We start from the raw sequence: 6,936 nt of genomic DNA on the forward strand, positions 1-6,936 counted from the left end.
GCAGAGATACGTTCAGATAAAAGGCACATACAGGATGATTAATTTGTCTATCGGTAAATCTCACTTTCCTCTGTCGTTTTCTTTGCATGTGCAAATTGGTCTTGGCATTAATTAAGCTGATTTCGTTACACTCTCTTTAATTTCTCAGGATAGTCTTTCTTTGCTGGACAAAGAGGAAAATGCTTTGGAGAACTGTCACAACTGCAGTTGTGTTGTGCGCTTGCCCCCTTTCCCTTAGAGAGCCACCCAGAGAAGAAGAGTCGTTATCAATTAGGCCTATTTGCATGCCGATGAGCTTCGTCATTCGAGTTTAGCCAGATTTGCAAATACTGACAGAGTGAGTTGACCCTTTGTATACTTTCACTTTACTATACTGCTGTGCAAAGGAGGTTCATGCCAGAACTGGTAACGAATCAGACTTTATTTTGCATGGGTCTCTTCTGAAATGAGGCCTTATTAGGCCAAGGAATATCTTTAAATTTCATCTGTAATTGCAGAGCAAACAAACTCCTAAGCTCCGTTCTCCTCCTCCTTTTCTTTCTTGCCGGCATCACATGGCTGAAATAGGAAAGAGAGTCTTACTCCCCTAATTAAGGCCTGGTTTGATTTCTGCAGTCTCTCCTGTCAGATGGTCTTTAGTCTTTCGGAGGTATTCTTCTGCTCGAGTTACTTAAAGCTTACTGGAACACCTATTTATAGTCGGCTCCCCCATAGTGATCTGCCTGAATTAAAATTATAACAGAGGGAGGGGGAGGGGGAAGAGGGAGAGTCTGTAACTAAGAAAGCATTACCACGGTGACAGGCGTTGCACATTAAGAAAAAGGCAGGCAGCCTTGCGATTCCCTCGGTGGAAAAATTAGATGAGAAAGAGAAACGCTTTAAGCCACCAGCTAGTTGGCATAACAAAACTGCACAACCCCCCTCCCTCCCTCCCTTTCTCTCTCTTTTTCTAAAGGACACCCTCCTACCTGATTTTGCCAGCTCAGTTTTGCAGCTGGGAATCTGTGGCTGTATCTCTGCTTTGTGGGAGCCCAGTCTGGACACCAGGGAAGCAGTAGCAGCTCCTCTCTCTCTGGTGTGGCCACTGGAGAGCAGAGAGAAGGGTACTGGCCGTTACTGGTTGAACAGCCTGCAGAGCAGGTGATTGAAAAAGCCTGGAGCTTAATGTTCCAAGAAGAGTTCAGTTTAGTGCTGCCAGGAGTGCATGAGGGTGGGAAATCAGCTGAGCCTCTCCTGACAGTTCCTCATATATTGAAGGCAACTGAAAAGATCCTGAACTAGATCCCAGGGCAGAAGATTTGTTCCCTTGTTGCGATAAGGCAGCAAAAAGAGGACATGGTGGTGAAGGCTTTCCGCTTTCTTTTCAGCTGCCCTCAACACTAAGGTTACCAGATTTTTTTCAATGAACCCAGGGACACTTTTCAGCTTCAATGGATTTCGTATGGGGACTGGCTTGTAAATCCGGGGACTGTCCCCGGGAAACGGGGACGTCTGGTAACCTTACTCAACACTGATATCAGCTCTTTCTTGTTGGTTTGGGCATCAAGCCCGGAAGCAAGCAAAGCAAGAAGGACCTTAATAATAATTATTTTTAAATTTTATTATTTGTACCCCACCCATCTGATTGAGTTTCCCCCGCCACTCTAGGCGGCTTCCAACAAATATAAAAACATCAAGCATGAAAACATTAACTTCAGGTTAAGAGCATGGATTTGGGGAGGGGGTAGGCAGAATGGTCTGAGCTTTTCAGGTACAAGTTTGTTAGCGATAAAGGAGAACAGCCGCCAGTTGTGCTGCAGGCAAATTCATACTATTGGTGTCATTAAACAAACAAAATTCAAACCCCACAAACTTCATTATCAGGTATTCTCAGCGTGACTGCAAACGAAGAGAAGTGGAGGGAATGAAGACAAATCTTACAGAGCTTCTACAAGGTAGGAAGAGAGGAGTCGCACATACCCTGCAATCTGGTTTTGCAAGATCCCTCAAAGAATATACAGTGGTACCTTGGTTTAAGAACAGCTTAGTTTATGAACAACTTGGATAAAGAACGCTGCAAACCCGGAAGTAGGTGTTTTGGTTTGTGAACTTTGCCTTGGAAGCAGAACATGTTCCACTTCCTGTTGAGTGTGTTCCGTTTGTAAATTGAGTCCCCCGCTGCTAATTAGAGGCTTCCTGTTGAGTCTGTCGGCTGTTGAGTCCCAAGCACCCACACAACACAGAGGTGACATTCGGAGCTTTTGTTTTTGCTATTTTTTGCGTTTTTGTTTGTATGCTTTTTCATTTTTTTGACTGTGACTTGTTCTTCGTTTTATGGGTCTGAATTGTGACTGTGGCTTGTTACTTGGTTTTTGTGACTTGTTTTTGTGACTGTGTGGAACCCAGTTCAGCTACTGGTTGATTGTGTGACTGAAGAAATGGATAAATGCCCCCCACCCAAACAATGACTACCATCAGTGCACGTAAGGGATTTTTTTTAAAATCATCTTACAATACTGTCTTATTTATTTTATAGTACAGTACATTGATTATTGCCTTCATTTTATGGATCAATGGTCTCGTTAGATAGTAAAATTCATGTTAAATTGCTGTTTTAGGGGTTTGTCTGGAACGGATTAATCAATTTTCCATTACTTTCTATGGGAAAGCGTGCCTTGGTTTAAGAACACTTTGGTTTAAGAACGGACTTCCGGAACAGATTAAGTTCGTAAACTGAGGTACCACTGTACCCTCCTGCTTTGAATATCTAAGAACAATTGAAGATCCCTGTCAGATCAGACAAAAGGCACATCTAGTCCAAAATTCTGTTTTCACGGTGGCCAATCAGGTGCCTCTTCTGGGAAGCCCAGGAGCAAGACTTGAGCTCAACAAGACTTTTTCCACTTTTGATCCCAAACAACTTGTATTCAGAGGTGTACTGTCCGTGACAGTGGAGGCAGAACATAGCCATCATAACTAGTAACTATTTGCAGCCTCATCTCCCACAAATTGGTCCAAACCTATTTCAAAGTCATCCAAATCAATGGCAATCACTACATCGCATGGGAACAAATATCATAGTTTAACTATGTGAAGAAGCACTTGCTTTTGCCTGTCCCAAGTCTTCCAATATTCTGCTTTCTTGGATGATCCCATGAGGTCCTAGTACCTCTTTGCCCTGGCTTTTAACACTTGAAGTGTGTATTTTTAGGACCCACCATATTTTTGTAATTGTAAGTGGTTTTAAACTGTTTTAAATATTGTGTTGTAATGTCCCACCCTGGGACCTTAGGGTGATGGGTGGTGTAGTGGTTTGGAGTTACTCGTGCGTAAACTGTCCCCTTTTGGAGCTTGGCTGCCTGGGTTAAACCGTCCTGACTGCACAGCCCATCTCAGTGTGGCTGCCTCAGTCGCTCGCAGAATCTGTCTGTGGGCGTTTCTTAAACCGTTGCCAGCATAAGAGTTGTTTGACTCCCAATCGTCTCCGCCTCTCATTGCGCGGGAGTCTCCTGCGCAAGGAGGGCGTGGGTAGTGGAGGACCAGGGCTCTCCTCACTGACTTCCAAGGAAGAATCCCAGAGCCCTTCCACCTCTTCTCCCATTTGCTCTCCTGGATCCTTGGTGTTACGCTGATTTCCTTCCCCCTCCATCAAGCTGCGTCTCCCCCTAGTGCTTGTACCTTCCCCTGCAGAATCAGAGAGCCTCTCCTTTGCCTGTTGCTCTGATGTCAGTTTCCTGACAGGTGGCTAATAAATTTAAGAATTAAATAATAAAAATATGATGGGGGGAGTTTGTCTGTTCCCCCACCATTCCTAATTTTATGCACCTCTATCCTTTCTCACCTTTTTTCTAAGCTGAAATGCCCCCTTTAGGGGAGTTGCTGCACCAGCCCCCAGATCATTGTCATTGCATGACTTTTCATGGCCACCTTAAACAAGGTTTGGGGTGGGGTGGGACTTAGAATGTAAATTCAGACCAGGCATTGGCCTCAGAAACAAGCATCTTGGATAGCTCAGTTGGTTAGAGTGTGGTGCTGATGATGCCAAGGATGTGGTTTCGGTCCTCATGTGGGGCAGCTGCATATTCCTGCATTGTGTGGGGTTGGACTAGAGATCCTCAGGGTCCCTTCCAACTCTAGAATCCTATGATTGTATGATCTTGGGATAAAAAGATGGAATGGGCACTACTTGAAAGGGAGATGTATCAAAGCTGGTGATTGCAGGGCTGTGGACCTGGTGGAAGGTAGCAGATGTTTGCAGGGTGTGTTTGTATATGGAAGATGGCAACAGTGTGAATTATCAGCCAGCTTCAGCCTTGTGATATCCTGTTGCCAGTTGATTGCCTGCTTTCTAAAACAAGGGCTGTGGTGGAGAGGAGATATGTTTCAAAAAATGTAAGAATAGGAGAATAGCCCTGATGGATCAGCTCAAAGGCATACCCTTCTCACAATGGCCAACCTGATGCATATAGGAAGCAGGACCTGAGTGCAAATGTTACCCAGAAGCATCACTTCCTCTGATGGGGGTGGGGTAGAACACATCTGCCAGGGTTTATCAGTGTGGCTGCACCCTGCCAGGTCCCCTTGCATCCTTAAGGTATGATATAGTTTAGGTCAAGATTCCCTAATCCTTGAATTCCACCTGCCCTCTGAAACAGGACCTGGGGTTTCCTTTCAACTCTATGATTCTGCAGTAGCCCAGAATCGCATTTCACAAATGTGCTTACATTCTGAAGGGGCTGAAGAACTGTTACGCAGCACAGCTAGCTGGGCAGCAGATAGCTTCAAGAGGCCACTCTGGTTTTTGCAGGAGCAAGTATGAGCCAGTTGCATCACTGAAATCACATGGTTGACAAATTAGCATATGTTTGAATAGCCCTTTATGAGAGCTGGGGCAATAAACACAGTGTTACAGACCAGGTTTTGAACCTGGCAATGTACTAGGGTCTGTAGGGCTTGAATCTCATGGCCTGTTGTTGGCACTGAGCCAAGTGAGCTGTCTGAAATGGTGTGCTCAGGCTTCAGCAATGCCCTCTCCAGGCAGAGAAGAGGTGGTATCAATTGCAGAGCTAAGTTAGCCACCTTGCAGTGTGCTTGCTCCGCTAGTGAAACATATTGAGCTAGTGAAATGTTGCTGTGCAAGAGATTGCAAAAGCAGTTGGTCTGTGTACCGGATTCAGCCAATGCTTGAGACCTGGACTGAATTGGGGGGGGGGCGGTTTGCACATTGCTTGACCGGATTGCTCTAGCTCAGGTGACCCAGAGAAATCTGGGGCTGTCAGGAGGCGGGGGGTCAGACAGGATTGAGAGGCAGGCAATGGGGTTTGAAGAAGGAAAAAATGCAAAAATTCCTAAGAGAATAAGAGTGACTTACCTGACTGGCCGTGTCATCGTGGGAGAAAGTAGGGGTGGAGTGGCGGTGGATGCCTTTGAATGCAGAGTGCAGACCTTTCTGCCTAGCCTCTCCTCCCCACCCAGTGCCCCATTCCTTGAAGCTACACTGTGCAGGATGGATATCCAGAGCTCCACTGCTGAGCTTCCCCTGGCATGGCCCATTAGCACAGCAGTAGCAGCAGCAGGTGCAAGGAAGAAGCTGAGAGGTTGAACTCTGCTCCAATTTGCAGGGCTAGAGTTAATATTTGCTGAAAGGACTGGTCTGCCAATCTGTTACAATGATGCCTATTTGCAAGTGTAGCTGAATTCTCATTAGCCAGCATGAGACATGGGCACGGGGAAGGCGCAGGGAGCAGATTTGCTGCTGTTCCAGAAAATGGAGGGAGCCGCAGCCTTTGCTGACATTCTGAGCACTTCAGCCCCTTGTCCTGCTAGAGATGCAAAATAGAAATGGCATTTCTGAATACGCCTGACAGTTCGCTCCGTGTGGAACCTGTTGAGTTGTGACTCGGTGCGTTTCGGAAGCACTGATAGAATTAAAGAAATGTTAATGCATGCAGCTTGCTTGCCGGCTGCCTTGCCACACACCCGCCCAGTAATAAAGAGTTCGCAGCTGAACAAAAAAAATCACTAGTTGCTCTTCAGCGACAATTCTGATGATTTATTCTGGGTGGCTAGGAATGTTCATGAGATCATGTGGCCTCAGGGATGGAAGGCATCAAAGGCCCAGTCCTCCACATTCATGACTCCTTGCAGGCCTCTCTGTGCCACCGCCCCCGTTTAATTTGTGCAACTCAGACCACTATATATAATGTCAAAAGCAGACCAGTGCCCAGAGTGGTGTTGATCAGAAAGCAGAGAACCTGAGAATTGGAGGAGAGGTTGTGGGACATCTCAGCCAACCCCTCTTATTTCATGTTGGAAATCCAGAGCTGATCTGGATGTGGACAATGTAGAAGTGTAACTGAAGGTAGGGAGGTCTAGGTATGGGTAGTTTCTGAAATGGAGGTAAGCAAGGAATTAGCAACGCACTGCCTCTGAGTACCATGATGGAAGAAAAGGAGGATATAAAAATCACATATAGACAAAACTGGGGTTAACAATACAAAACTCATAGTAGCAGAGACCTTACAAGCAGGGGCGTCTTACCCATAGAGGCTAGTGGCATGGGGTGCTAAGTTCTGGAGGGCGCCAGGGAAGAGGCGGAGGCTGGACGCGGCACCCCCTGGCATCAGCTTACTGCCCTCACCCTTGCCCACCTCTGCCATGCCACGCTAAAGCAGCGCCGCGCCTGGAGCCTCCATCTTCCATGGCCATCGTGGCACAAAGCGGCCAGCTGAGCCGGGAGGCACCGTGTCCAGCCTCAGCCTCTTCCCCGCCGGAGGAGCTGCCCTCCAGCCACTGCCCTCCAGCCTCTGCCCACCTCCAGCCCCGCCGGCAGTGCCGTTCTCCCTAAAAAACTCTTGGAAACGGGGGGGGCAGATGTCGGAGGGAGCTTTGCACCACGGTGCTGCGTATGCTTGGGACGGCCCTGCTTACAAGAGGCAGTTCAATCTCCCATTATCC

General features: G+C 47.1%; 1 long non-coding RNA gene across 1 annotated transcript; it reads right to left on the reverse strand.

Moving 5' to 3' along the window:
- Positions 1–418: 418 nt before the first annotated feature.
- Positions 419–5,623, reverse strand: LOC310696103. Its single transcript, XR_014520426.1, has 3 exons — positions 5,351–5,623; positions 969–1,084; positions 419–722 (listed from the first exon to the last, which is right to left on the reverse strand). It is a non-coding gene; the product is annotated as an uncharacterized lncRNA (long non-coding RNA).
- Positions 5,624–6,936: the final 1,313 nt, after the last annotated feature.

Source organism: Podarcis liolepis (assembly GCF_965112155.1).
Source record: "Podarcis liolepis genome assembly, chromosome: 16".
NCBI lineage: Eukaryota > Metazoa > Chordata > Lepidosauria > Squamata > Lacertidae > Podarcis > Podarcis liolepis.